Genomic DNA, 27,674 nt, shown 5'->3' on the forward strand with positions numbered 1-27,674 from the left:
GATGAGGGAAGGCCATTTTTTAAATAAGTGCTAGGTGCTGAGGCATCATTGTACATACAAGAGGCTTCCAAAAAATATTTGAAAACCTTTGGTTTTCAGACAAAAATAAAGTTGATTATAAATAATTTCAAGTATTTCATCAATGTTTCCTGAATATTTTCATGAAAATAGTCACAACTTCATTAAAAACCATCTAAAAGAAATCTGAACACATAGACTGGTCTTACATATTTTAATAAATAACGTGAATTATTTATTCTATGAAAAAATACATTTGTGTAAATAAGACATTTATTTACTCATAAAATATTAAGTAACAAATTATACTAAATATTGAAAATAGAAGGGTGAAAAGACCTAGGCATAGTTCTTCCCCTCAACAATTTTTATTCTACAAGAGAATACAGAATTTTAAAAAAAGCATTCAAGCTTTCCACAAGTGCTGAAAGAATGTTGTAACAGATAAAGATGAGAGTGAAGGAGTTGTTTTAGATAGAATAACAAGTAGACCTGCATACTGTAGTGAGATTTAAAGTTGATACCTGAAAGATGAAAAGAATTCGTTCATTTCAAGAAACAAGGGGAAAGTGTATTGAGGAAAATCTAAGTTAGAAGGATTGACGTGTTCCACAAACTATCTTAAAGCCACACTACTGATTTTAGATCTAATAGCTGAAGACCTTAGAAGTTTTCACTTCCATCCTTACAACAAGAGGAAGCGGGACAAATTGAAAATTAATGACATTGTTCTCATTTGAGAATGCAGGTTGTAATGTAAGTGACCACTCTAACATCTACAGAGAAAGGCACACCAGGAGAGATACAGCAACCAAAATGTACTAGCATGGAGCAGTAGGCACTGGAGCCATAAAATGATAGAACACTTGAACGATAATTTTGATGAATTGCTGCAGGCTGAGTGTCCACTAATGTAAGACTGAGAAACTGCTGAGCCCCATCTCAAATCCCTTCATACTTTTACACCAATGTTTTGGGTGAGGATTCCTAAGATCACTTTGTCGCTATGGCAGAGGGAAGGGAAGAGGTCCTTGTGAAATACACCCAGAGTCCACTTCATTATTCGAGGGATAAATATTTCACTAGAGCACAATTCTGGAACCTAATTCCACCAGAGGAAAGGGAATTCCTCTCCACTCCAGCTACCTCCTACTTCCTGTCTCACCTTAGGTGAGACAGCAGGGGAGGGAGGAAGGCAACGCTTTACAGGGCTTAGCAGTTCAAGAAAGTAGATTGGAAATGATGTAGCCAGGAAATTGAATAGGGAGCAGAGTGAAGAAAAACTATACTACCATTAGAGAAGCACTTACAATGGTCGTAATCCCGAGACACAAGCTCACTAAAAGGCTTAGATTTAATCAGCAGACTATAGAACACTTCTCTTGCCTCATACCTTAACCACCACATCAACAGGGCTCCAAGGTAATAACCATGGATTACAGCTGAAAAAGTGTCTCCCTATCTGAGGAAGAGTATACAGGGAATCCAAAGTCCAGAAGAAAGAAAAATCCTTGGATACGGGTGAAATGAAAGCTTAGGTGCTGAGTACAGAGAGTGTTTCAATAAGCAGGAAGATGTGAACTGTTGCTAAAAGTGCTGATAGTTTAGTGAGATGACCTGATATGTCCATTTAATGTGAAAAGTGGACATCACAGGTGACCTTGACCAAAGTACAGTAACTTCTGTGGTATAATGGAGATAGGAGGCAAATTGATATATACTTGCTTACCTTATAATAAATACATGCTCTACCCCAAGAGATTCTGACATTTTATAAAGTGCTAGGTTCAGTCATATATGTAGTGGAATGATATAAGGGAACAGAGAATGGCAAACAAAAATGGATATCAATGTTAACTGGAAGTAGCTAGTGTTACTGCAAGTAGCCTTTCTATATATCATCTACATAATTAAGACATATCCTCAGAGGGAAATATATATACATTTATAAAATATGAAAAATCAAATGCTATAGGTTAGCAATCAAGATGAAACTTTAAGATGTAATATTGATAAAAGCATATATCATCTACATAATTAAGACATATCCTCAGAGGGAAATATATATATATATATATATATATATATATATATATATACATTTATAAAGTATGAAAAATCAAATGCTATAGGTTAGCAATCAAGATGAAACTTTAAGATGTAATATTGATAAAAGCATACGATCATAAGCAATATGGGGCAAAATACTAAATTATGAAAATATAGCAATTTCATTTAAATATTTCCTAAAATATAACAAGGCATCATCACTATTTTTCCTTTAACCTTTTTTTTTCAAAATATTGACTATGCATAAATAGAAAATTATATATGAACATATAAAATCAAAGAAATTTTATTTAGTGGATTCTGAGCTGCTGTGTGTTTTCCTGATTCTGCCAAGAGGAAGAATATCCTTTAGCTGAACAATAAACAACTAAAATTATAAGCTTATTCATTTTTATCTACACAATTTTCAATACATTTCCATTTTTAGGACCATACCATGCCCTTTTCAACACTTTATGTTATAAACATAACACTTGAAAAAAGAAAATGTAGATTTTAGATTGAATAATTCCACATTTATATATAAAAGTTAAGTAGTATATGCTATGACTTATAGATTAGATAGACACAAACCCAGAATTCATCTAATTGCTTGTCTACTGTCATAAAGACATGACTTCAGTTACTGATGATATCATTTTACATTTGGCTTAACAAATCATGGTAATGGATACAGACATACATTCAAAATAATGTGCATGTTTCCTTTTGTGTGTGTGTGTAGTCACACTTTTGTCTTTATATTATGCAATTTAGGTAACAAGGATATCACAAATAAGTTGGATAATGCCAATATTATTTAGTGGATGTGTATTTATTAAAATGACTGTTATAGGGAAAAAAATGTGCCCTTACAATGGTCATGTAACTGTTTCTTGCTGTTACTAGATCTCACCCTTACATATGGAAATGTAGAAATCGTAACCACTTATAAAAACGGATGTCCAATATATATTCATACATAGGTTGGATAGGTTTCTGAATATGCAGAAACGAGGAGATATGGTAAAACATGGATTTATCCCCCATTCCAAAAAGTTGTCTTTTTTTACTCATGTGTTTCAGCAGGTATAATAAAGAAAGATTTAATGATAGCAAGCTCAATTTCTATAACAAATATACCACAAAAAACTAATGGCTCAAACACACAGAAGTTTATCTCACTCTGACAGTTTAAGAAGGGTATTTATGTTAGGGGGCGTCTCTCTTCCACATTTTGATTCAGAGACCCAGCTTCCTTCCATTTTCTATCATCACCAAACCTAGAGTCTCAGAAACCTCTTAAACCATATAGTGAAATGGGAAATAAATTGAGGAAGAAGAAATTCTGTTTTTTATAGCCTTGTCCTGGAAGTAACACAAAATATCTGCTTCCATTTTATTGGTAATAACAAGTAACATGACCATACTTATTGTAAGAAGATAGAGAGGTTGGTGGTATGAGGCTGAGGTGAGATGTGGGGGGGTGCTTGAAATGTAGCTTTTTGAAAAAAGCTAAGCAATTACTTCCCAGAAACCTTCATACTAATAAGAAAGGGGAATGTGTTTTGGCTAACACTTAGCAATCCTCGCCACGGTCCAACCTCTGGCCAGAAGAAATTTGTTTACATTCATTTTTTCTTTTTTCAAGGGATATGATACACTTAGCCCTTTCCCAAGAGAGAAGGCCTGAAGCTACATCCCTTTTCTACCTGCAAGTTCAGGGTCTCTGTGTGACAGTTTTCTCTATCAGGTACAGATGTGTTTCTTCATGTTTTCATAGCCCATAAACTACAAGTCATGCAAATTACCCTACCTCTATCCAAACCATCATAGAGCGGAGACTGAAAAATCACAATTAATACTCAGACTAGATAAGAGAAGAATGAGGACACAATAGTCACTCGTTGGTAGCAAAGATGTAATCCTACTGCACAGGAAAAATGGAGACTCCAACCTGGCAGAGGAAAAAGTTCTTCAATTAGATCCTGGATCTGTTTTCTGAGAGGAACTCTTCTATCAACATCTAAGGACGATATTCTTCTGGAGAGCTGTAAATCGTGCCCAGTTATTTCCTAAATGGGCCAATAACAAGGAGCCAAAGTTGTTTGAGAATTCTGGAAGTCAAAATCTTCCTAATGACTAAATTCTGGAATGGAAGAATAAGGACCTTGGTAAACCCAATCTTTGTTACAATGTATCATGTAAAAAGCCAACTTTTCAACAAAAAATTATGAGACATGAAAATAAATACAAAAGTATGCAACAACTTGGGAAAAAATTAGCCAGAAAAATATATCTCTGAGCAGGACCAGATATTAGAACTAATGAACAAAAATTTTAAATCAGCTGTATATGTATATTTAAAGAACTAAAAGAAACTGGGTTAAAGGACAAATGACAATTATGTCTCATCAAATATTTAACACCAACAAAGAGAAATAATGTAAAAGCACCAAATGGAAGTTCATTCTGAAAGTAAAAGGTAGAATACGTGTAATAACAATATTAGAAAAGCTCAACAATAGATTTGAACTAGAAGAAGAATCAGTGTACTTAAACAAATGTCACTATAGATTATCCATTCTCATGAACAGAAGGAAAATGAAAGGAGAAAAATAGAGCCTCAGTGACTGTGGGACCCTGGTGACCAAATCAGCATATGCACAAAGGAAGCCAGAGAATGAGAGAAGAAAGTGGAAAAGGTAGAAAATCATTTGAAGTAAGAATGAAAATTAATCTACATTTCCAAGAAGCTCAGCGACTCCAAGAAGAATAAACACAAAAAAGATTCACACCTAGATACAGCATAGCGAAGCTGACAAAAGTCAAAGAAAATCTTGAAAACAGTGAAAGACAAACAATTTATCACATACAAGGGATCTTCAGTAAGATTAACATTTGACTGCTCTTCAGAAACCATGGAGGTCGGAAGACAAGAAAATGGGATCCTTGAAATGTAGTTAAGAAAAAGATTTTCAACAAGACATTGTATATCTAGCAAAACACTTCAAAAAATAATGGAGCTATTAAGACATTCCAAGATAAATAAAACTGATAAAATTTGTTGCTAGCAGCCCTGTCCTACAAGAAATACTCAGGGAGTTCTTCAGGCTGAAATTAAAGGTTACTAAACAGTGACACAAATCTACATGAAGAAATAAAGATTGCTTAAATAACAGTAACTACATGGATAAATACAGACAATAGTATAAATGTATTTTGTAACCCTTTTATTCTCTTATTTAAAAGAAAACTGGATAAAACAATAATTATAAATCTATGTTGACTGTCTGACATAGTGTATAAAGACAAATATGTGGGTTTTTTCCTAGGAATTTAAGGAGTTCACTATTTGAAAATCAATCAATGTAATATACCATAAAGGAAAATGTATGATCAGCGTAATAGATTAGAACAAAAGACTTGAAAAAGTCCAACACTTCTTCATGATTAAAAATAAAACTCAATACAATATGAATTGAAGAGAATTTCCTCAATCTGATATAGACCATCTATAAAAAGACTCACAGCTAGCGTCATAATTAATGAGGAAAAACTTACTGCTTTCCACCCTGAGATTAGGAACAAGACAAGGATTTCTGTTCTTGTCACTTCTACTGTATATTTTAGTGGCAATTCTAACCAGAAAAATCAGATTAGAAAGTGAAACAAAAGTCATACAGATTGTAAAGGAAAAAGTAAAACTATCTCTATTTGCAGTTGACATGCTTTTGTTCACAGAAAATCCCAGAGAATACAGTGAAATACTATGAGAACCAAGATGTGAGTTGAGCAAATTTATAAAATACAAAGTCAGTATATAGAACTCAAGTATATATCTATGCATAAGCAATAAAGAATTAAAAATGAAATTAAGAAAAAATTATTAGCAACAGCATCTAAAAGAATAAAATACTTAGGAATGTAGTCTACAAAGGACATGCAAGATGCATACACTGTAAACTAAAAATTATCTTTGCCAGAAATTACAGACCTGAATAAATGGAAAGACATCCCATGTTCATGAATTGAAAGACTTAATATTGTTAAAATGTCAAGAATCCCCAAATATATTTACAGATTCTAGGCAATCCTTAACAAAATCCCAGTTGCCTAAATCAGCAAGTTGATCCAAAATTATTTATGGATATTCAAGTTACCCAGAATAGTCAAAACAATCTTCAAAGAAAAGAAAAAAAAATGAATGACTCATTTTCAAAACTTACTACAAAGTTTCATTAAGATAGTGTGGTACTGGCACAACTATAGACATATAGATCATTGGAATAGAATTGACAGTCCAGAAATAAATTCTTACATTTATTTACGATAGATTCATTTTCAACGAGGATGTAAAAATAATCTAAAGGGGAAAGAGTAGCCCTTTCAACAAATTGTTTCTGCGTTAATTGGATATCGAAATGCAAAAGAATAAATTGAACTCCCTCACACCATGTAAAAAATAACTAAAACTGAAGCAAACACTAAAATATAACACCTAAAAGTACAAAAGTCTTAAAGAAAAACGTAAGAGTCCATTTGCACTACCCTACATTAAGCAATTGTTTCTTAGATCTGAGGCCAGAAGTCCAAATGACAAATTAATTAAATAATTTGCATCAAAACTAAAAGCTTTCGTACTTTAAAGGACATCATTAAGGAAGTGGAAAGATAGCTCAAAGACAGGAGAAAATATTTGCAAACCATATATCTGACAAGACCTGTGCATCTAAAATATGTAAATACCTCTCACAGGTCAATAATCAAGACAAATAGACCAATTAAAACTAGACAAAGGATATAAACAGAAGTCCTCCAAAGAGGATATGCATTAAGGAGATGCAAAACAAAACCACAATGAGCTACTGCTTCACATCCACTAGGATGGCTACAAGCAAAAAGATAATAACAGATGTTGGTAAAAATGGAGACTCTCATACATTGCTGGGGGAATGTAAAATGGTGCAGCTGCTTTCTAAAACAGTTTGGCAGTTCTTCAAAAGGCAAAACATAAGATATCATATGACTCAGCAATTTCACTCCTAGGTGTATGCCCAAGTGAAGGGAAAACATTTATCCTCACAAAAACGTATGCAGGCATGTACTTAGCGGAATCATTGATAATAGGCAGTATAAGAAACTCAAATGTTTATCATCTCATGAATAAGTAAAATGTGATATACCCATACAATGTAATACTATTTAGCAATAATAATGAAGAACAGAGATTCTTTAAACATTTGAAAACATTATGATAAGTGAAAGAAGCCAGTTGCAAAATACCCATACACTGCATGACACAGAAAGTCGACAGACAATATTTTGGTTCTTTTGAAACCATCTTCCCTACAGATTGTAGACTCCATTGTGCTTGGTGTGCTTTCTATTATTGTAGAAATCATTATATCAAATGCTTTCCATAACACAATATATGTGTCCATTTTTTTTCAGGCTATAATAGCTTCTTCTTAGTATCTGCTACCCAAATTTTAAAACAACACTACATATTATATTGAGGAAGTTCCCTTATAGTACTTGTTTGTTGAACATATTTATTGAGGATAGGTGTCAAATGTTTTTATGCATCATTTAAGACGGTCATGTAAACTTCACCTTAAATCTGTTTCTATTGTGAAATACTTTGAGTTTTAATCTAACCTTGCATTTATAAAATCAACTCCACTTCATAATATGTATTGTATTATCCATTTTATATGTTGCAATATTCAATCTACTTATATGTTAAAAATTTGGCCTTGTCTGTTGTTTTTTAGCCTCACCTCTTGTCAGACTTCAGTTCCCCAACCAGGGATTGAACCTGGGCCATGGCAGTGAAAGCCCAGAAGGCATTTTGTTAATGAAGGATATTTGGGATATTTGGTATTAATTCTTTCCTTTTATCTTGCCAGTTTTTAAAAAATTTTTACAAAATATGTAGTAATAAATTCCAGACTCATTTCATACATCAGTAAGTTGGCTTTCTTCTTTTCTTGATTAGCCTTGTTAAGGTTTTATCAATTATTTTATTACTTTTCTGTTATCTACTTTATTAATTTCTGCTATTATTTGGTTCCTTCCATTTATTTAATGTTTCATTTGCTCATATTTTATAGCTTCTTAAAATAGCTTACAATTTAATTATTTTTTTCTTCTAAAATAAGCACTTAGAGCTGAACTCCAAAAGTTATTATATGCTGTATCTTCATTTTCATTCAAGACAAGCATTATATTTTTCCTCCTCTGAATTATTGTTTGCTCCATGGGTTAAGAAGTGAGTTATTCTCTAATATTGAAATTTTTCTAGATATCTTGTTTATTTCTAAATTCATTCTATTTTTCTTTTTCTTATTTTAAAGGCTTTGGAGAAATAAAACATCCCTGGTTTCATCAGTGTTCCTGTAAAAAGCCCTAACTTTCTGGAATACTTCATATACCATGAGAATTAGATTGATAGCCATTTTTAAATTAAATTTCTCTGATTTGGAAGTACAATAAAGCTTATATTATCTCTATAAAATGCCAAATGGTTACAACCAGTCTAGGTCCCTAGGTTAAGGCCCAAGGTGCTAGAGAACCTGGATTGTTATCTTCTTAAGTATTTACATTTCTGAAAGTTGGGAGATCTTGAACTTGGAGATATCTTGAGGTCATAAATAGTCTAGATGCATGGGGCTGTAAGATTTATTTATTTTTTGTCCCTACAGCTTTTTGTTTTTTTTTTTCCAAGAAAATCATCTAAATAAAATCATATGCTGTTGCCTTTGAGTAAATCATTTTCATCTAATGGATTTGAGAGGAATCAACATTGTTGGGTGCATTCACAGTTTATTTTTATTATTGAGTATTATTCCATTGTATGGATGTATAACAGTTTATTCTTTCCTAAATGAGAAATATTTGGACTATTTCCAAAGTTTGGCTATTATGAATAAAGCTACCATAAACATCCATATTCAGATTTTATGTGAACATAAGTTTTCTTTTCCCTAAGATAAATAGGAATAGGGTAACTGGATCATATGATAAGTGTATGGTATTATATGGTAAGTTTAACCTTATAAGACACTGCTAAATGTTTTCCAAAATGACTAGAACACTTTTGCATTCCTACCAGCAATATGAAAAAGTTTCTGTAACTCTGAATAGTATATACGGTGTAGTCAATTTTCTTGATAATAGTCATTCTAAAAGTTATAGAGTGGTACCCCGTTGTGGTTTAAACATTAATTTCCGTAATGACTAACAATGTTAAACATATTTCCATGTGATTATTTGTCATCTATATATCTGTAATGGTAAAATATCTTCTCAAATAATTTGGCACCTTTATTTATTCTTTTAATATTTTTTTAGAGTTTTTGTTATATCTTGGTCATAGTCCTTTATGAAATACATAATTTGAAATAAAAAGAAGAGTTTATCATCAGAAACACTGTAAGCCAGAAGACAATAAAACATCTGTACAGTGATGAAAAATACAATGATAAATCAGAATATGTATCCAGCTATCTTTTAAGAACAAAAGTAAAATAAAATGTATTCAGATAAAAAATTATATATATGTGTATATATATATACACATATATATATAATTTTGTGAATATATTTTCCAAGAGTGTGGCATATTTTTTTTATTCTACTAAGAGTGGCTTTCAAAGAGCAAACATTCCTTGTTTTGATAAATTAGATATTCATAATTTATGATTTTCTTCCTTTATGGATCATAGTTTTTAGGGTGCATATAAGAAAATTTCACCTAGCCAGAAGCCATAAAGATTTTTTTCCATGATTTTCATTTTGAGTTTTATAGTTTTTGGTTTCACATTAAGGCCTAGAATCCATATTGAGTTAATTATTGTATATAGTGGGTAGAAGGATAGAGGTTTATTTTTTTCTTATGGATGTCCAATTGTTCTAGTATCATTTATTGAAAACTATATTCTATTTTTGTTGAATTGACTTCACACCCCTTTAGAAAAACACTGGGTCATGTATGTATGGGTTTATATTTAGCCTCTATTCTGTTCCATCATTTTGTATGTTTTTTTTCTCTTTCTAAAACCACTCAATTACTATAGCTTTAAGTAAGTCTTGACATTAGGCATTAAGAGTCCTCCAAAACTTTTCTCATATTTCAAAAATTGTGTTGGCTCTTCCAGTTACTTTGCTTTTCTGTACACATTTTTTAATGAATCTATCAAGTTCTAAAAAAAATATCCTGTGATTTTCTTTGAAACTGACTGAATTGATCACTTTAAGGAAAGCTGACAACTTACAGAAATTAAGTCTACTAATCCAAAAACACAGTAAATTTCTGTATTTATTTCTTTATTTCATCAGCATTTTACAATTTTAAATACATAAATGCTTCACATATTTTGCTGTGTTTAAACCTAAGTATTTCATGTTTTAGGTGGTACTGTTAATGGCACTTCTCAAAATTTTTAATTACTATTGTTCATTGCTGTTATATACAAATATAATCAATTTTTGTATAGAGCCATTATATTTGATAAATGGCTAAATTCACATATTGAGTTCTATTAAATTTTTAGATTATTTTAGATTGCTTTTTTGTAGGTAATCAATATATTTGCAAATATAGAAATAGTATTATGTTAAATAGGAGTGATAATGGCAGACATCTTTTTTTGTTCCCAATCCAGGTGGAAAAGCATTCAGTTCTCTTCAATACTTGTGATGATAGTTGTAGACATCTTCAGTAAGATGAATATTCCTTTCGATTCTAGCTCTATGAGGTTTTTTAAAATCATGACTAAATTTTGAATTCTATCAAATGCTATTTCTACTTCTAGTGAGAGGATCATAATGTTTTTCTTCTTTATTATGTTAATATGTGAATTACATTGATTGACATTTGAATGTAAAAACAGCTTTGCATTCCCAGCATAAATCTTATGTGACCATGGCATATTATTCCTTACGTATATTGTCAGCTTTGCTTGTCTAATATTGTATTGATTTTTCTTTTTTTGCATCTCTGTCCAGAAGATGCTCTGTCATTTATTTTCCTTAAAATATCTTTTTCCACATTTGACACCAGTGTAATGTTAACCTTATAACCGAGTTAGAATATTTTCCTTTAGTCTACAAGAATTTGTGCAGAATTGATGGTATTTCTTTCTTAAATGACTGGTAGGATTTGCAAGGCAAGCCACACGAGACTTACAACCTTATGTTGTAAGGTTCTGACTATGGATTCACTTGCCCTAATAGATATAGGGCTATTCAGGTTGAATATTTCTTCATGAGTAATCTTTCAAAGTTTCTTTCAAAGAATGTGTCTATCTTATCTAAGTCACCAATTTGTGGGCATAGATTAGTTTGATTTTACTTCTCTGTAGGCCTGAGAATATACTTTACATGATTTCAGTTATTTAAAATTGTTAAGGTTTTGTTTATGGCCCAGAATATAGTCTATCTTAGTGAATGTTCCATGTATATCTATTTCTGTTTCTCCATTTCTTTTCTTTTAAACTATTTATGTCTTTATATTAAACATTGATTTCTAGTCAAAACGATTTTTTAAAAGAAGAATAAACTTTGAGGTCTCACAATTTATGATTTCAAAACTTACTACAAATGTATTGTAATCAAAAGAATGTGGCACTGTCATAAAGACAGACATATACACCAATAAAAAAAAATTGCCCAGGGCTTCCCTGGTGGCGCAGTGGTTGAGAGTCCACCTGCCGATGCGGGGGACACGGGTTCCTGCCCTGGTCCGGGAGGATCCCACATGCAGCGGAGTGGCTGGGCCCGTGAGCCATGGCCACTGAACCTGCGTGTCCGGAGCCTGTGCTCCTCAACGGGAGAGGCCACAACAGTGAGGGGCCCATGTACCACAACAAAACAAAACAAAACAAACAAAAATAGCCCAGAAGTAAACCCTCACGTATATGGTCAAAGAATTTGGACTAGGTTGCCAAGACCATTCAATGGGGAAAGGATTTTTTTTCAACAAATAGTGTTAGGGAAACTAGATATACATCTGCAAAAGAAAAATTTGGACCCTTATTTACACCATATGTAAATGTTAACTCAGAATGTATCAAAGTTCAGAACATAAAGCTCTTAGAAGAAAATATAGTGGAAAAGCTTCATGATGTAAATTTGGCATTGATTTCTTAAATATGACCCCAAAAGCACAGGCAACAAAAGAAAAAAATAGATCAATTAGTCTTTCAAAATTAAAAACTTCTGTGCATCAAGGGAAATATTAACAGAATGAAAAGGCAAACCATGGAAAGGGATAAAATTGAAAATCAGATATCTGGTAAGGGAGTAGTATCCAGAATATATAAAGAACTCTTGTAATTCAACAACAAAACTAACAACCAGTTTAAATACAAAGTACTTGAATAGACATTTCTCCAAAGAAGACATTAAAATGGGCAATAAATACATTAAAATAAGCTTAACAACACTAATCATTAAGGAAATGTTAATCAAAATCACAAAGAGACAGTTCAACATATCCATTATGAAGGCTATCAAAACAAACAAACAAAAAATCAGACAAAAAAAAAACCCCAGAAAATAACAGGTGTTGGTAAGGATATGAAGAAACTTGAGCCCATGTGCATTGCTGGTAGAAATGTCAAATGGTGTAGTCACCATGGAAAATAGAATGATGGTTCCCAAAAAAAGTACTCATAGAATTACTATTTGATTCAACAATTTCACTACTGGATGTAGATACTCAAAATAATTGAAAGCAGGGACTCAAAACAGATGTTTGAACAGTCATTTTCATACCAGCAATATACCCTATTCTCTAGTTAAAAGAGGAAACACAAGTGTCCATTAATAGATGAATGAATAAACTAAATCTAGTATATATATATACAGAATATTATTCAACCTTAAAAAGGTAGGAAATTCTGGCACATGTAACCATATGGATGAACCTCAAGGACATTATGCTAAGTGAAATAAGCCAGTCACAAAGACAAATTCTATATGACTCCACTCATTTGTCATGTCTAGAATAGTCAAATTCGCAGAGACAGAAAGTAGAATGGTGGTGGCCAGGGGTGAAGGCGGGGGAAAATGTGGAGTCAATATTCAAATGATATGGAATTTAGTTTGGGGTAGATTAAAAAATGTTCTGGAAATAAAGACGGTAACGATTACACAACAATATGAATGTACATAATGTCACTGAACTGTATAGTTATAAATGATTAAAATGGCAAATTTTATGTTATGTATATCTCAACACAACTAAAAATGGGTTTCTAGTAGAGATCTTGGTTTTTTCATCCCATAATATAATCTGTGTCTCTTAAGCCACTTAAAGGTTATTTTTATGTGATTGTATTAAAATATACCACCTTGCTGTTTTCTCTTTGTTCCATTTGATTTTCCTTGTCTCATTTTCTGCCTTCCTTTTTGTAACTGGAACTTTTTTGTTTAACATTCCATTTTATCTCTCTACTGACCCTATTGACTAATACTTTGTGCCTCTTTTAAAAATGCTTCTAATAGTTGCTGTAGGGTTTACTATGTATTACAATAACTTAATTAATTGGGGTTTATCTTTAAATAATATTTTACCATTTTACCAGTAGTGTAAGGATCTTACAATACTATATTTCTAATACTATATTTCTAAGTCCTCTCTGCTATCCGTTTTTCTATTGTTGTTATACATTTTATTTTTACATATTTCTAAACACATACACATTGCTGCTACAATTTTGCTTTACTTACATTTTAGAGCCATTTAACAAGATTCAATTTCCAGCATTTAAAATTTTTTTGTGTAAAGTCAAGTTGCTCTTTGATACCATATCTTTTCTGCTGGAATAAATACTTTTTAACATATCTCATACAGTATTTTTGCTGGCAATAAATTCCTTTAATTTCAATTTATCTGAAATCAGTGTTATTTCTCCTAAATTTTAAAGGTAGATCTATATATTTTTTATGATTATAGCATTTTAGAGTGACATATTATTTCATACTATCTCAGGCAGACATTTCATACCAATCTTCCATGACTATCAAAGTGAGTGATAAGGTTTTCATTTTTGTCCTTATGAATGCCACTATGTCTTAGGCTAATTGTGACCAACAAGTATTGATAATCATTTTTATTCACAGGTAAGAAACTGATTTTATTGCTTTATAATAACCCCCACGAAACTTAGCCTCTTAAAACAACCATTTATTTAAGTCATAATCCTGAGTAGTTTTGATCTAAGCAGGCCTCATTTGTTCTCATCAAATCTTGTTCATGTGTCAATGGTTATTTATGTTAATTGGGGGTTTCTGGGCTACAGTTTACTTCAGTTACATATCTGGAAGTTGGCTATCCATCTGTTGGGGAATCCTAATCCTCCATAAGGATTCTTATCCACCTGCACATGAGCCCAATCTTGTTTATATGGTAGCAGCTTTCTGCAGTATGAGGAAAAGCTATAAGATATCTTGACACCTGTGTAAAAATCAACAAAACAACCATCTGCCATAAGAGCTGAGATCAATAGAATTGATGAAAGAAGAGACAAGGTGTTTGGAATTCCTTGGGGCTTCCCCCCTTTTTCCTGTTGCTAACTGGTCAAATGACTATAAAAAAAACTCAGCTATCCTTTTTCCTTTCTTCTTAAATGTATGAGATTGAATTGAAGTCTCCTCTAAAACCCCTCCAGATATAAACGTTAGAATTCTGTTATCATTAACCAGTATTTCAACTTATTTCTCTGTTATTTAAGATAATAATAAATATTATCTTTCAATTGCTAAGAATGTAAAGATATGAAATACAATGTAAATTAAATATTTCTCAATGTTTGAGGGGAGAAATCTGCATAGAACTATGCCTTTACCATGTGCCACAGTGACATAAAGGTGAGATTAATATCTATGAGTTAAAAATTAGTGTTTGACTAGATTACTTTAAAATGTCTTTCATTTTGGAGGGTTCACCTATATGTTACTTGCATGTAAAACTAAGGCTAAGACTTCAAAATATGGCTGGTAGAGTACTTGTAAGCATAGAGGTAATGCTTTACCTGACACATTTACATGATATTTATTGCATTTACTGGGATGACATTAGCAGAATGTGTATTACCAGTTTTCTAATAACATAAAATATCTCTTCATCCTCATAGCATGTGCCATTTCACCATCTATTAGTAATTTCAGACACATAAACAAGTGCCTAATCAAAAAATCATCACATATTTGAGAAAAATGGACACCATAAAAGAGAGATTAAATCAAATGAAGAATTAATACCTGATAAAAAGTTGCTAGCTAGATCAGAAGATCAAAATATATTATTTTACATTATAGTCATTCTATCAATCTGTCATCTATACCTTCCATCATCCTAAATGATATTTTCACACCATCTTCCCTCTTTTCAACCTTCCTCCACACAATCTTTACTATCTATTTATATGGTTGATTTCTACATCAATGAGAATGTTGAAATAGAGTCCCATTTGCATTTAGAGTATTTGCTGATATGTAAAATCTTACTAATGCCATCTTATTAACTGCTTTGTGGTTTTGTAGTTCCATTGTTTCTTTTTCCTCTGTTTCTGCCTACCTTTGTAAATTGGTGATTTTCCGTGGTGGTATTCTCTGATTTCCCATTCGTTGTCTTTTGTGAAACAACTCTAGGTTTTTGCTTTGTGGTTATCATGAGGCTTACGAAAAATACCTTATATATAAACAGTCCATTTTAAGCTGAGACCAACTTAACTTTGATTGTGTACAAAAGCTTCACCCTTTTACTCCCCCCTTTTAATTTTTTTATAACAGTTTTCCTCTTATTACGGTGTGTATCCATTAAAAGTTATAATATTTATAGTTATCTTGATACTCTTTTCCCTGAATTCTGATACTATAGTTGATTTGTTAACATACCATCCTATTACAGAATTGGATTTTTCTAAATCTGACTGTATATTTACCTTTACCTCAGTGTGTTGTATTCTTTCCTATGTTTTTATGTTACTAAATATAACACTTCATTTCAGCCTGAAAAACTCCTTTTAGCATTTCAGACAAGACAGGTCTGTTAGAGATGAACTCCCTTAGCATTTGTTTGTTTGTATGGGAAAGTATTTCTCCTTCCTATCTGATGGATAACTTTGCTGTATACAGTACTCTTGGCTGGCAACTTTTTTCTTTTAATGTTTTGAAGGTAAACGGATTGAATTCACCAAACAAAATTAACAGAGTGGCTAGACAACTATATGTTGTCCACAAGAGACTCACTCACTCAGCTATAAGGACACAGAGACACTGAAAAGAAGGGATGGAAAAAGATATTCCATGCAAGTCAAAAACAGAAGAAATCTGGGCGAGCTATACTTATATCAAACAAAATAAACTTTAAGTCAAAATGGTAATAAAATACAAAGAAGGTCAATACATAATGATAGGAGGAGGACCTAAATATATTAAACAACATAGGAGGACCTAAATATATTAAACAAATATCAACAGATTTAAAGGGAGAAATAAGAAGCAAAAATAATAGTTGGGGACTTCAATATCTCACTTTAAGCAATGAATAGGTCATCCAGACAGAAAATCAACAATGGAACCTTGGAATTGAACCATACTCTAGAACAAATGGACTTAACAAACATATATAGAACAGTGTATTCAACAATAGCAGAATACACATTCTTCTCCAGTGCACATGGAACATTCCCCAGGATAGACTGCATGACAGACTGCAAGACAAGTCTTAGCAAATTTAAGAAGACTGAAATCATACTAGTTTTCTTTTCTAACCACTAGAAATCAAAACAAGAGTTGAAAATTTACAAGTATGTGGAAACTAAACAACACACTACTGAACAACAAATGGGTCAAAGAAGATATCAAAAGATAAATTAAAAGATAACTCAAAACAAATGAAAATGGAAGCACAACACACCAAAACCTATGGGATGCTGCAAAAGCAATTCTTCTAGGGAAGTTTATAGCAATAAATGCATATATGAAGAAAATAGAGATCTCAAATAAACAACCTAAGTTTTACAATTCATAAAATGAGGAAAAGAAAAATGAACTAAGCCCAAAGTTAGCAGAAGAAAGGAAATAACAAAGGGGAAATAAATAGAGATCATAAAGACAATAGAAAAGATAAAACAAAATAAGAAATAGTTTTTCAAAAACATAAACAATATTGACAAGTATTTAGCTAAACTACCAAGAAAAAAAGAGAAAACTTAAATTTAAAAAATCAGAAGTGAAAGAGAAGTGAAACCACAGAAATACATAGGATCATAAAAAATTACTATAAAAAGATATGCCAACAAATTAAATAACCTGGAAGAGAAGCATAAATTCCCGGAAACATACAACCTGCCAAGAGTGAATTAGAAAAAAAAAAAAGAAAAAGAAAGAAAATCTGAACAAACCAATAGCAAGTAAAGAGATAGACTGCAGTAAAAAACCTCCCAAAACAGAAAAGTCCATGACCAGACGGCTTCATTGGTGGATTCTACCAAACATTTAAAGAAGAATTAATGCTAATCTTTCTCAAACTCTTCCAGAAAAATGGAAGAGGACGGAACACTCTCAAACTCATTTTATGCAGCCAGGATTATACTCACACCAAAGACAGATAAGGGCAGTATAAGAATGAAAAACTATAGACAAATATCCCTGATGAATACAGATGAAAAGAATTCTCAGCAAAACATCAGCAAACTAAATTCAACAACACTCTAAAAGGATCATACCCCACAAACAAGTGGGATTTATCTCTGGAATGCAAAAATGGCTCAATATCTACAAATCAATAAATGTAATATAACACATTAATAGAATGAAAGATAAAAATTATATGATCATCTCAATATATGCAGAAAAAACATTTGACAAAATATAACATCCTTTCAGGATAAAAACCCTCAACAAATTGGGTGTAGAAGGAACATACCTCAACATAATGAAGGCCATATAAAACAAACTGATGCTAACATCATACTCAATAATGAAAGACTGAAAGCTTTTCCTGTAAGATCAGGAAAAATACAGGTTGCATACTTCTCATCACTGTTATTCACCATAGTACTGGAAGTTTTAGCTAGAGAAATCAGGCAAGACAAAGAAATAAAAGGCAACCAAATCAGAAAGGAAGGGATAAATTTGTCATTATTTACAGATAATGTGATCTAATATGTAGAAAATTTTAAAGACCACACTCAAATACTTTGGAACTAATCAAACAATTCAATAAAGTTGCAGGATATAAAAATCAGTATAGAGAAATCAGTTGCATTTCTATACAATAGCAACAAAATATCCATAAAAATAAAGAAAATTATCCCATACATAGTAGCATCACAAACAATAAAATACTCAGGAATAAATTTAACCAAGGAAGTAAAAGATCTGTTCTATTAAAACTATAAGCTTTTTTTTTTTTTTTTTTTTTTGCAGTACACGGGCCTCTCACTGTGGTGGCCTCTCCCATTGTGGAGCACAGGCTCTGGATGTGCAGGCTCAGTGGCCATGGTTCATGGGCCCAGCCGCTCTGCGGCATGTGGGATCCTCCCGGGCCAGGGCACGAACCCACATCCCCTGCATCAGTAGGCAGACTCTCAACCACTGCGCCACCAGGGAAGCCCCAAAACTATAAGCTTTTGATGAAAGTTACTGAAGAAGATACAAACAAATAGGAAAATAACCCATATTCATAGACTGGAAGAATTAATATTGTTAAAATGGCCATATTACCCAATGCAGTCTCTATCAACATCCCAATGGCATTATTTCACAGAAATAGAAAAAAATAAACAATAGTAAAATTCTTATGAAAACACAAAAGATTCTGAATAGCCAAAGCAATACTGAGAAAGAATAACAAAGCCAGAGGCATCACACTTTCTGATTTCAAACTATAGTACAAAGCTATAGTAATTGAAACAGTATGGCACTGGCATACAAATAAACACAGACCAAATGAAGCAGAATAGAGAACCCAGAAATAACTTTCAGATTCTTCAGATATGATGTCAAAAGCACAAACAACAAAAGCAAAAATCAACAAGGGGGATTACATCAAACTAAAAAAATGTTTCTTCACAGGAAAAGAAACACTAAACACAATGAAAAGGCAACTTACAGGATAGGAGAAAATATTTGTAAACCATATATGATATAAGAGGTTAATATGAAAAGTAACACAGTAGAGTGTGGTCAAAACAATTTTTGTGTTGAATAATCAAGTAATATTGAAATTAAAACATTCAATAGTCGATCTAAAAAGATAAAAAATGTATAACAAAATAATCCTTGAGAATATATAAAATAATTACTGATGTTAAAAGCAGAATGTAAAAAATTCTGCTAAAACAATTGTTTAATTGTTAATCAAATATTTATGAATTTATAAATATATGTAACAAATAGATTCAAGGAAATTACTTATTCTAAAACATAAACATGTTTTTCTAAGTTTTTACAGTAATTTCAATATTGGTCTCCAGGAAACTTTCCTAAATTAATTTTTATTTATAGTGTGCTTATGCCAATTTCCTTTTATACATTCACCACATTTCTCTGTATATAATTAGTCATCATAACTAGTGAATTTTGCAAATACAGAAGATGAAAAAGAGGAGTTCTTAAAATACGCTGACAATCTTCCTTCAGACACATCTGATGTAAATGGTTCCACAGACGTCTACAAGTCATATTTACAGGTCTGTGTGCATGTGCATGTGTTGTATCGATGGGAAACTGGACTTCTACTAATAACATCCTTATATTTAAATATTTTATGCCTTGTATTTCTTTTGTAATCTAAAACATGCACAGTTGTTAAAAATACAGTTTCAGAATTTGACAGATTTTGAAAACACTAAGTTTTAGAGAAAAAGGCAAAAATCTGAATAAAAATTTGTATATATGGTTATCTTTCTTTTCTGGGAATTTGCTTTTCATTAGATAATTTTTCATAACTCCTAAGGAATAATTTGAAATTAGAATGTAACTTGAAGAAAACTGATAAATAAAATATGAAAAAATAATCCACTTGATATATAAATGAAATATGGCACTTTAAATTAGTTAGTACTTATATTTATAGTTATTCCATTAATATTCATTAGGCATAAACTTCATAAATATTAAACTAGTACATTCTAGTCTCCTTAAAACTTATTTTTCTTTAACCTCGAGGTTTATGGGACTAAAAGAATGCATATACTGATAACAATAAAGCATCTGATATTCCACATTGAGATGAAATTTGTCATTATGGTTGAAGTCTTTCAGCTTGTTAATCCATCGAGAAGTAGAACCTTGGAACCTGAGAGAGGGCATTGACTTGTTTATTTTTCATAATATGGTTCCAGCCAGGAAAGAACAGAAGAGGGGAAGTTCCTCTCCTTCTAGCCTGAGGGGGTGAAGAAGTGTGACTGACATAAGCTCAAGCTGGGTTGAAATCATAGCCCAAGCTACACCCAAATCTGGAGAAACTTGATCTGTATTAGAACAGATCCAAATTTAGCAGAGTGACCAAAAGATGCCCCTTGCATCTCAGTAACCACCAGTCCAGGAGACTGCCCGGAACCACCACTTTGCAGCAATATCCTGCAAAAATGCATAGTAGTCAAAGGTGTTTCCTCACCCTTATAAAGTTACTGAAGCCACATTTCTCCACCTACACCCAAATAAATAAAGAAAAGAAGGGTAAGGAGGTCTGAACTCAGAGAGAAAGGACATGTTTGCCTTAAGAGAATTTACATCCAACTTGTCTCTCAATACCCATTCTTTTCATCTTCCTTAAAACATAGTCTCTGATTTTTAATGTTGCATATAGCCAAATAAACTTATTTAAAAAACAACAAAATCATAACAGCAGCAGCAACAAAATCCTCCAACTTCCAGCCCTCTGTGCTACCTGATGAGGCCACATGCCCAAGTCTCGCCTAGTGGAAGAACAGGGGAGAAGGAGCCTGGGTCCCCGAGTGTCATGGTGCCACCACACAGCAGCGACTGCTTGGCCTCTGACCTTGTATAAGTGAGAAAGAAACTTCTACCTGCTTATGTTTCACTTAAATTTTTTTGTCTTCACAGCTAAATATAACCTTATGAGTACAAAAATAGTTTAACATTAATACACCTGTCTCTATTGAGTTTAAAATGGTTGGCCTAAAATTAGTTTTCTTTTTCTGTTACCCAGTATACGGAGCAATATAAGAAAGATCAGTGAGTTGAGAGAGAAAATATTGAAAATTTATTTGCTCTTCTAATATTCACCTATTTACTTATTTATACTTAGTTTTAAGCCATAGCATACACTTCTTGTTTTTTCAATTTGTTTTTACACTCATGAGCTCTGTAATCTGAGGTCAGTTGCTGAAGGGTTATGAAGGGCCACTTTTCATATCATAGTGCAAATCAAAAACCCATCAAAAGGGTAGAAAATATGTTTTAAAATAAACATCACCAATTTGTTTGTTTACAGCTATATTCCCCTGAGCATGTAATTTCTATTTCTTTCTCCCCAATACATAGATCAAGCTTCAGATTCTGTTGTCTTCAAGGAACATATTGTGAGGAATAAACGAAAATATTTTATCTTTACAAAACTTGGTACTGTCCTTCACCTTCTACATTCTTTGAAAGTTTGTCTCTCATTTAATCTATTTTATAGCACCTTAGAGCCCTACAGGAGTCTTCCAATGTCCTATTTATCTTTTCTATGGAGGATTATTTTAAGGTCTAACTGTTTAATAGTGACTAAATATAGTAGAGGGCATGTAATAGGACACATTAAACAAACTTCTAGTTATTTTGGTGCATAGGATGAAAATGTGACTATACATTTGATATGTTGTATTATGCTATTATGTCTGAAAGCCTTTTTTTTTTTTTTTTTTTTATGCGTTACGTGGGCCTCTCACTGTTGTGGCCTCTCCCGTTGCGGAGGACAGGCTCCGGACGCGCAGGCTCAGCGGCCATGGCTCACGGGCCCAGCCGCTCCGCGGCATGTGGGATCTTCCCAGACCGGGGCACGAACCCGTGTCCCCTGCATCGGCAGGCGGACTCTCAACCACTGCGCCACCAGGGAAGCCCTGAAAGCCTTTTTAGATTCTTCATCAAAAGAGTATTTTTAAAACATGACAGTATGTGAAATATATTTTGTTAAATGCCAGCATTTCAAAGTCTATTAAAATTGGATCGTCTTAAAGATGATCAAATAGGGGAAACCATTTAAACAGAAAATTGGAATAAATACATTTTGATCAGTACTTCAATAGATCTATCACTAGGTTATATTAGCTCTTTAAAATAGACATAAAATCTCAAAAAAGAAGTATATATGAAAAGTTTTTGGGAATTGATGCAACATTAAGTGAAATCCACAGGAGCAGAGTTTAATAACACAAGGATTCAAAGGGCTATGGCACCAGAGGAGCTGCCCGTGTAATAACCCAGAGGTTTGAGAGATTATAACACATTTTTAGAATTTTTTTAAAGAGCTTAGCATGGCTGGAATAATGTATAATAAATGCTAATAAAGACAGAGGGAGGGAAGGGGGAAGAGAGAGAGGGGAGGGGGGTAAAGAGAGTGGAGGGGAGAGAGGACAGAAAGTACCAATATCCAAAATGAAAGAGACATATCACTACTAATCTCACTAATCTTGTGGACATTAAAAGGATAATAAGTGAATACTATGAACAAATGTATGCCCCCAAATTTGATACCTTAGATGAATGAGACAAATAACTTGAAAGGCAGACACTGCATAGCTCACAAATGGAACAACTTCCATTTCTACAACTTGTTTGCATTCATTTTGGTTATGAGAGTAAAACACTACATATTAGTCACTGATTCAAATTATATAAACCATCTTCTACTGTGACATTTTAATACCACAATGTGTTACCTCCAGAGTTGTCATAACTGAGTGTTCAATAGATAATTCTTCTGTAATAAAATCTATCTACTTCAGTAAGACAGGGTACAAGTAACATAGTTAAATCCAATTATTACAACTTGAAAGGTGCAAATCTTTAAGAATTGATAACCTGAATAACTCTATAGCTATTAAAATTAATCAAAATTTAAAAGGCTTCCAAAAGAAAAGCACCAGGTCCAGATGGTTTCACTAATAAATAAATCTAGGTATTGAAGAAGAAAATAGAAATATCTACTACAAAATAGAGGCCAACAGAATACTCAGCATTTGAGAAGCTGACATGATTAAATTGTGCCTACCCAGAAAATCTTCCTTTTGTTAACACTAAAAGTCAATTGATTAGGAAATTTATTTACACCTACAAATTCCCTCTTATCGTGTAATATAACATACTGATGGATTTAATATCTCCTCGTATTCACAGTTCCAGGAATTATGACAGGAAATCTTGGGGAAGGCATTTTGGAATTCTGCCTACATACTCATTGCTATACTTATAGAAATTATACTGGTGATTGTTCTTTTGTCCTTTTAAATTCCTCTCCATTTCCTATAAATCCAGGCATGTTGACTACATCTTAACTAAGACTAATGAGAAAATGAATGCTGAGAATGTGCACGTTGACTAAGTTGTCCCCTTTTAACAAACTTTGTTAGATGACCTTGCTTACATTTCCTCAGATTTGTGACACATGATCAAGGATGAATGTAAACGTATTTGCAAGACTGAGCATTTTAATTGAGTAAATTGTTGTCCACCTCTTCCACTGCCCCAGCTGGGATTCTGTTATTAATGAAGAAGAAGACGGTGTCTAGAAGAGGATCTTATATATTGTATGGGCAACTAGGTATATCTACATACATCCAAGTTTCCAATTATTATTCCTCATAATACATGTTCTCCATACTTCACGTATGTTAGTAGGGACATAATTTTGTTTTGTCTTAAAATAGCATAGAACCTCATTAATAATTGTAGGACTTAGAATTAGAATTATTGTTAGATTTGGAGAGACTAGCTAGTAGGAAACATTTTTGAAATGACCAGTTTGGTCCCATTTTCTCTTTCAAGACATCTGTAATATTTCATAACATTTTAAAGTTTTGAACTTTTTCTTTAAGGAATGAGACCCTGAAACTTTAGCAAGTATTCTTTAAACAATTCCAAGTAAATGAGTATTATTTTGATTAGTAATGTTAGTAACCGCAGTGAAAAACGGTATAAAGGTTAATAGTAATAATGTTCAACACAATACTCACCAAATACAAGACTCTAGTCTTAGCACTTTCTTAATCTTAACATTAAACCAAGGATCTGAGTACTTTTATTATTTCTATTTTACATACAAAGAAATTAAGGAATACAGATGTTAGGTAACTTATCTAGATATTTCAGTATGTAGTTTCAGTCCACAGCTAGCGCAGCTGAGTTTTGTGGTAAAAATAAGCATATTTTCTACCAATTAAGTAATTCACTATATTCTAGATGGTTTTGTTATAGGAACTTTACATATTCGATGTAGATTCTTAATTAGGAAGTTTTAGTCACATGCTAGGCGTAAACAGATGTATATTTTACATTATATTCAATTTTAAGCCAGTAGATGTGATTTTCAAGTCAATGATTTCATAGAAAGTGATTTCTGATTGTGCTACATATGGTATGAGTGCATTAATATAATGAGTAACTTCTCGAGTAACAGTGCAAATTTCCCATGATGTATGTTTGATAGACATACAAATCAAGGTGTTGACATATAAAAATCATGACATTTCAAGGCAGTTTTAGATTCTGACAAAGACAGTTAATAAAACTGTTTATATTCAGGGGAAAAAAAAAAAAACATTTGAGGAACCTTTTAACATACTTTTAACTCCAGTGGAGATTGTATCATATAATCTGGGAACTGCAATAGCAGTTGACTCAAGGCATCTACATAATGCTAGCTATTTCAAAGGGAGATAATTATACTGCAGATAATTAATTATGCAATTACTGGATGACTGAAAGACCAAAAAAATGATGCTGTTATGAATAACTGTAGAAGTAGTTACCATGCCTAGGTGAAGGAGAAAGAATGTAGGGGGAGGAATTCACAGCAGACATAGGCGCTTGGAGTAGAGTGTTTTCGACAGCTGGGGTTTGGAGGTCACCACATTACCTGTGCTCAGACCTGGGAGCGAAATGCATTTGATGGTCTCACTGCTTAAGGTCAGAGCACTTTTCCATGCTCAGATCATGTATCAGATAATCTGTTTTCTGTTCCCTCTTGATATAATCAGTGACACAGTCCATTCATGCATGCCCTTTACCCTTTTTATACTATGGAAAAGGGGCAATTTCAATTTCTAATTGAATTAAATAATCATTATTTACCCTGGTAATATAAAGTCTACATAAACAGAGATAAAAGTCAGTCCTTATGGAGATGAAGTACAACTTTGCAAGTGGGTTTTCTGAAAGATGTAGAAAAAACCTCAAATTGATTATTAGGTTAAAAATAGACAGGGAACTTCCATTTCTACATGTTTCCAAATACATTCATTTTGGTTATGGGAAAAAGCACCACTTAGTCATTGATTCAGATTACATACACTATCATATAATGTGATATTTTAACACCAAAAGGTGCTGTATGTAGGAATATCATAATTGAGTATTCAATAGACAATTCCACTGTTACGAAAGTCTAACTGCTTCAGTATGACAGGGTACAGAGTAACACAACTGAACTTAATTATTATCAGCACACAGTCTAACTTGCTGAAAAATGAGCTCTCTGGTCAGATAGACTATTAAATGGAATGTCATGGTCATAAATACTCCCTTCAGTATTTCTGAGATGGTGTTCCTGGCAGAAGCATTAAGGGCAGGACAGGCAACAAAGCCTCTTGCCAATGCTGTGTTGGTCAAACTCAAAGAGAAGGCAAGGGATGGCAAATAAATCCACTGATACGACAAGTAAATGTCAGCCTCCTAAAATACAAAGTAGTGTAGATAAGGGTAGAGAGTAATGTGGAAAGTCCAATGAGGAACATCCAGCACACCATACTGGTTCCAGAGGGTTTAAATAAAAGAAGTAAAGCATTACTGATACACTTGAAGTGATCTATATCATCTATGATGAATTTAGTGTGCCTTTTATGTTTCTGCTTTAATAATTTCTATATGTACATATCTACAAACATTATTGTTTTATGTTTCTATTTTTTCATATTAATGGTATACTTACATACCATACCACAAGTTATTTTTTCTTCACACACAAGTGTGTTCACAGGAACTGTTTATGCTGCTTCAAATAGATCTAACACACTCATTAATTACTGCACATTATTATATCTTTGTGAAAAATATCACGTTTTAGTTATCAGTTTTCTAACTAATTCTTAGGCGATTTTCACTGATAACTTTTTTCTTGTCTCATTTAACCACAGTGAAAGTTTCTTTAAAGAACATACCTACCATAGAATTATTCAATCTTAGGGTTTTTGTGTTTTCAATTATACTAATACTGTCAATTTGGTCTACAATGTAGTTGCAACAAATTTCATTCCCACTGGCAATCTAGGAGAGCTCCTATTTGAATCAAAACTTGGTTTTATTCAACATACACCAGTCTGATTCAATAAAATGCTGTTTAAAAAAACTTTCATTCACCAGGTTATTAGCAAATATTATAATATTTCCTTTTTAGATATCTATTCAATTAATTTATAAAGCAACTCACTTCTGCAAGCATCTTCCTTGGATTTGGAGATGTAACAGTGAAACAAAAAAATCACAGCCCTTAGGAGCTTACATACTAATTTAAGGTGTGATATATAATCAATAAAATAAATAAGTGGCTTATAGCATATTAGAAGCTAATCATTTTTGTGCTAGAGTTTGGGCGAGGGGGCAGGCAAAGCAATTTTACATTGATTGATTGGGGAAGGCTGCTCTGGGACTATGACTTTTGAGTGAAGATTCAAACGATGTGAAGAATATATCATATGCACATCATTGTAAATGTGTCCTCTTTTCACATGTTCAAGCAATTTTGGGGCCGCATATCGGGGAATGGAACTGCCAAGTAAAGACTGCAATATTTTAAACTTTAACATTTAATTCCTAGTTGCTTTTCAAACTGATTGTAACAAATTCCTTTCCGAACAGCTGTTTATTTTACTTCATATCTGTATTAGTTTGCTGGGGCTGCCATAGCAAAATATCAAACACTGGGTGGCTTAAACAACAGAAATATGTTTTCTCACAGTTCTAGAGGCTAGAAGCCCAAGATCAAGATGTTGGCAGGTTTGGATACTTCTGACGCCTCTTTTCTTGACTTATAGATGGCTGCCTTTTTGCTGGGTCCTCACATGGTCTCTCCTCTGTGTGCACTCACTTCTGTATCCACAGTCCCCTAACTAATCAGGACACCTGTCTGATTGGATTAGGGTTTACCCTAAACACCTTATTTTAATTTAACTACCACTTTAAAGACCTTATCTCCTCATAGAGTCACATTTTGAAGTACTGGAGAATAGGGTTTCAACATATGAATCTTGAAGGGACACAATTCAGCCCATGATAACATCCTTACATTTGCTAAATGCACCTGATTAAATACTGACAGATAACTGAAGTAGCAATTCACAAATCTCAGTGTTTAGAAACAAGCC

This window comes from Phocoena phocoena, chromosome 1 (assembly GCF_963924675.1).
Source record: "Phocoena phocoena chromosome 1, mPhoPho1.1, whole genome shotgun sequence".
Lineage (NCBI taxonomy): Eukaryota > Metazoa > Chordata > Mammalia > Artiodactyla > Phocoenidae > Phocoena > Phocoena phocoena.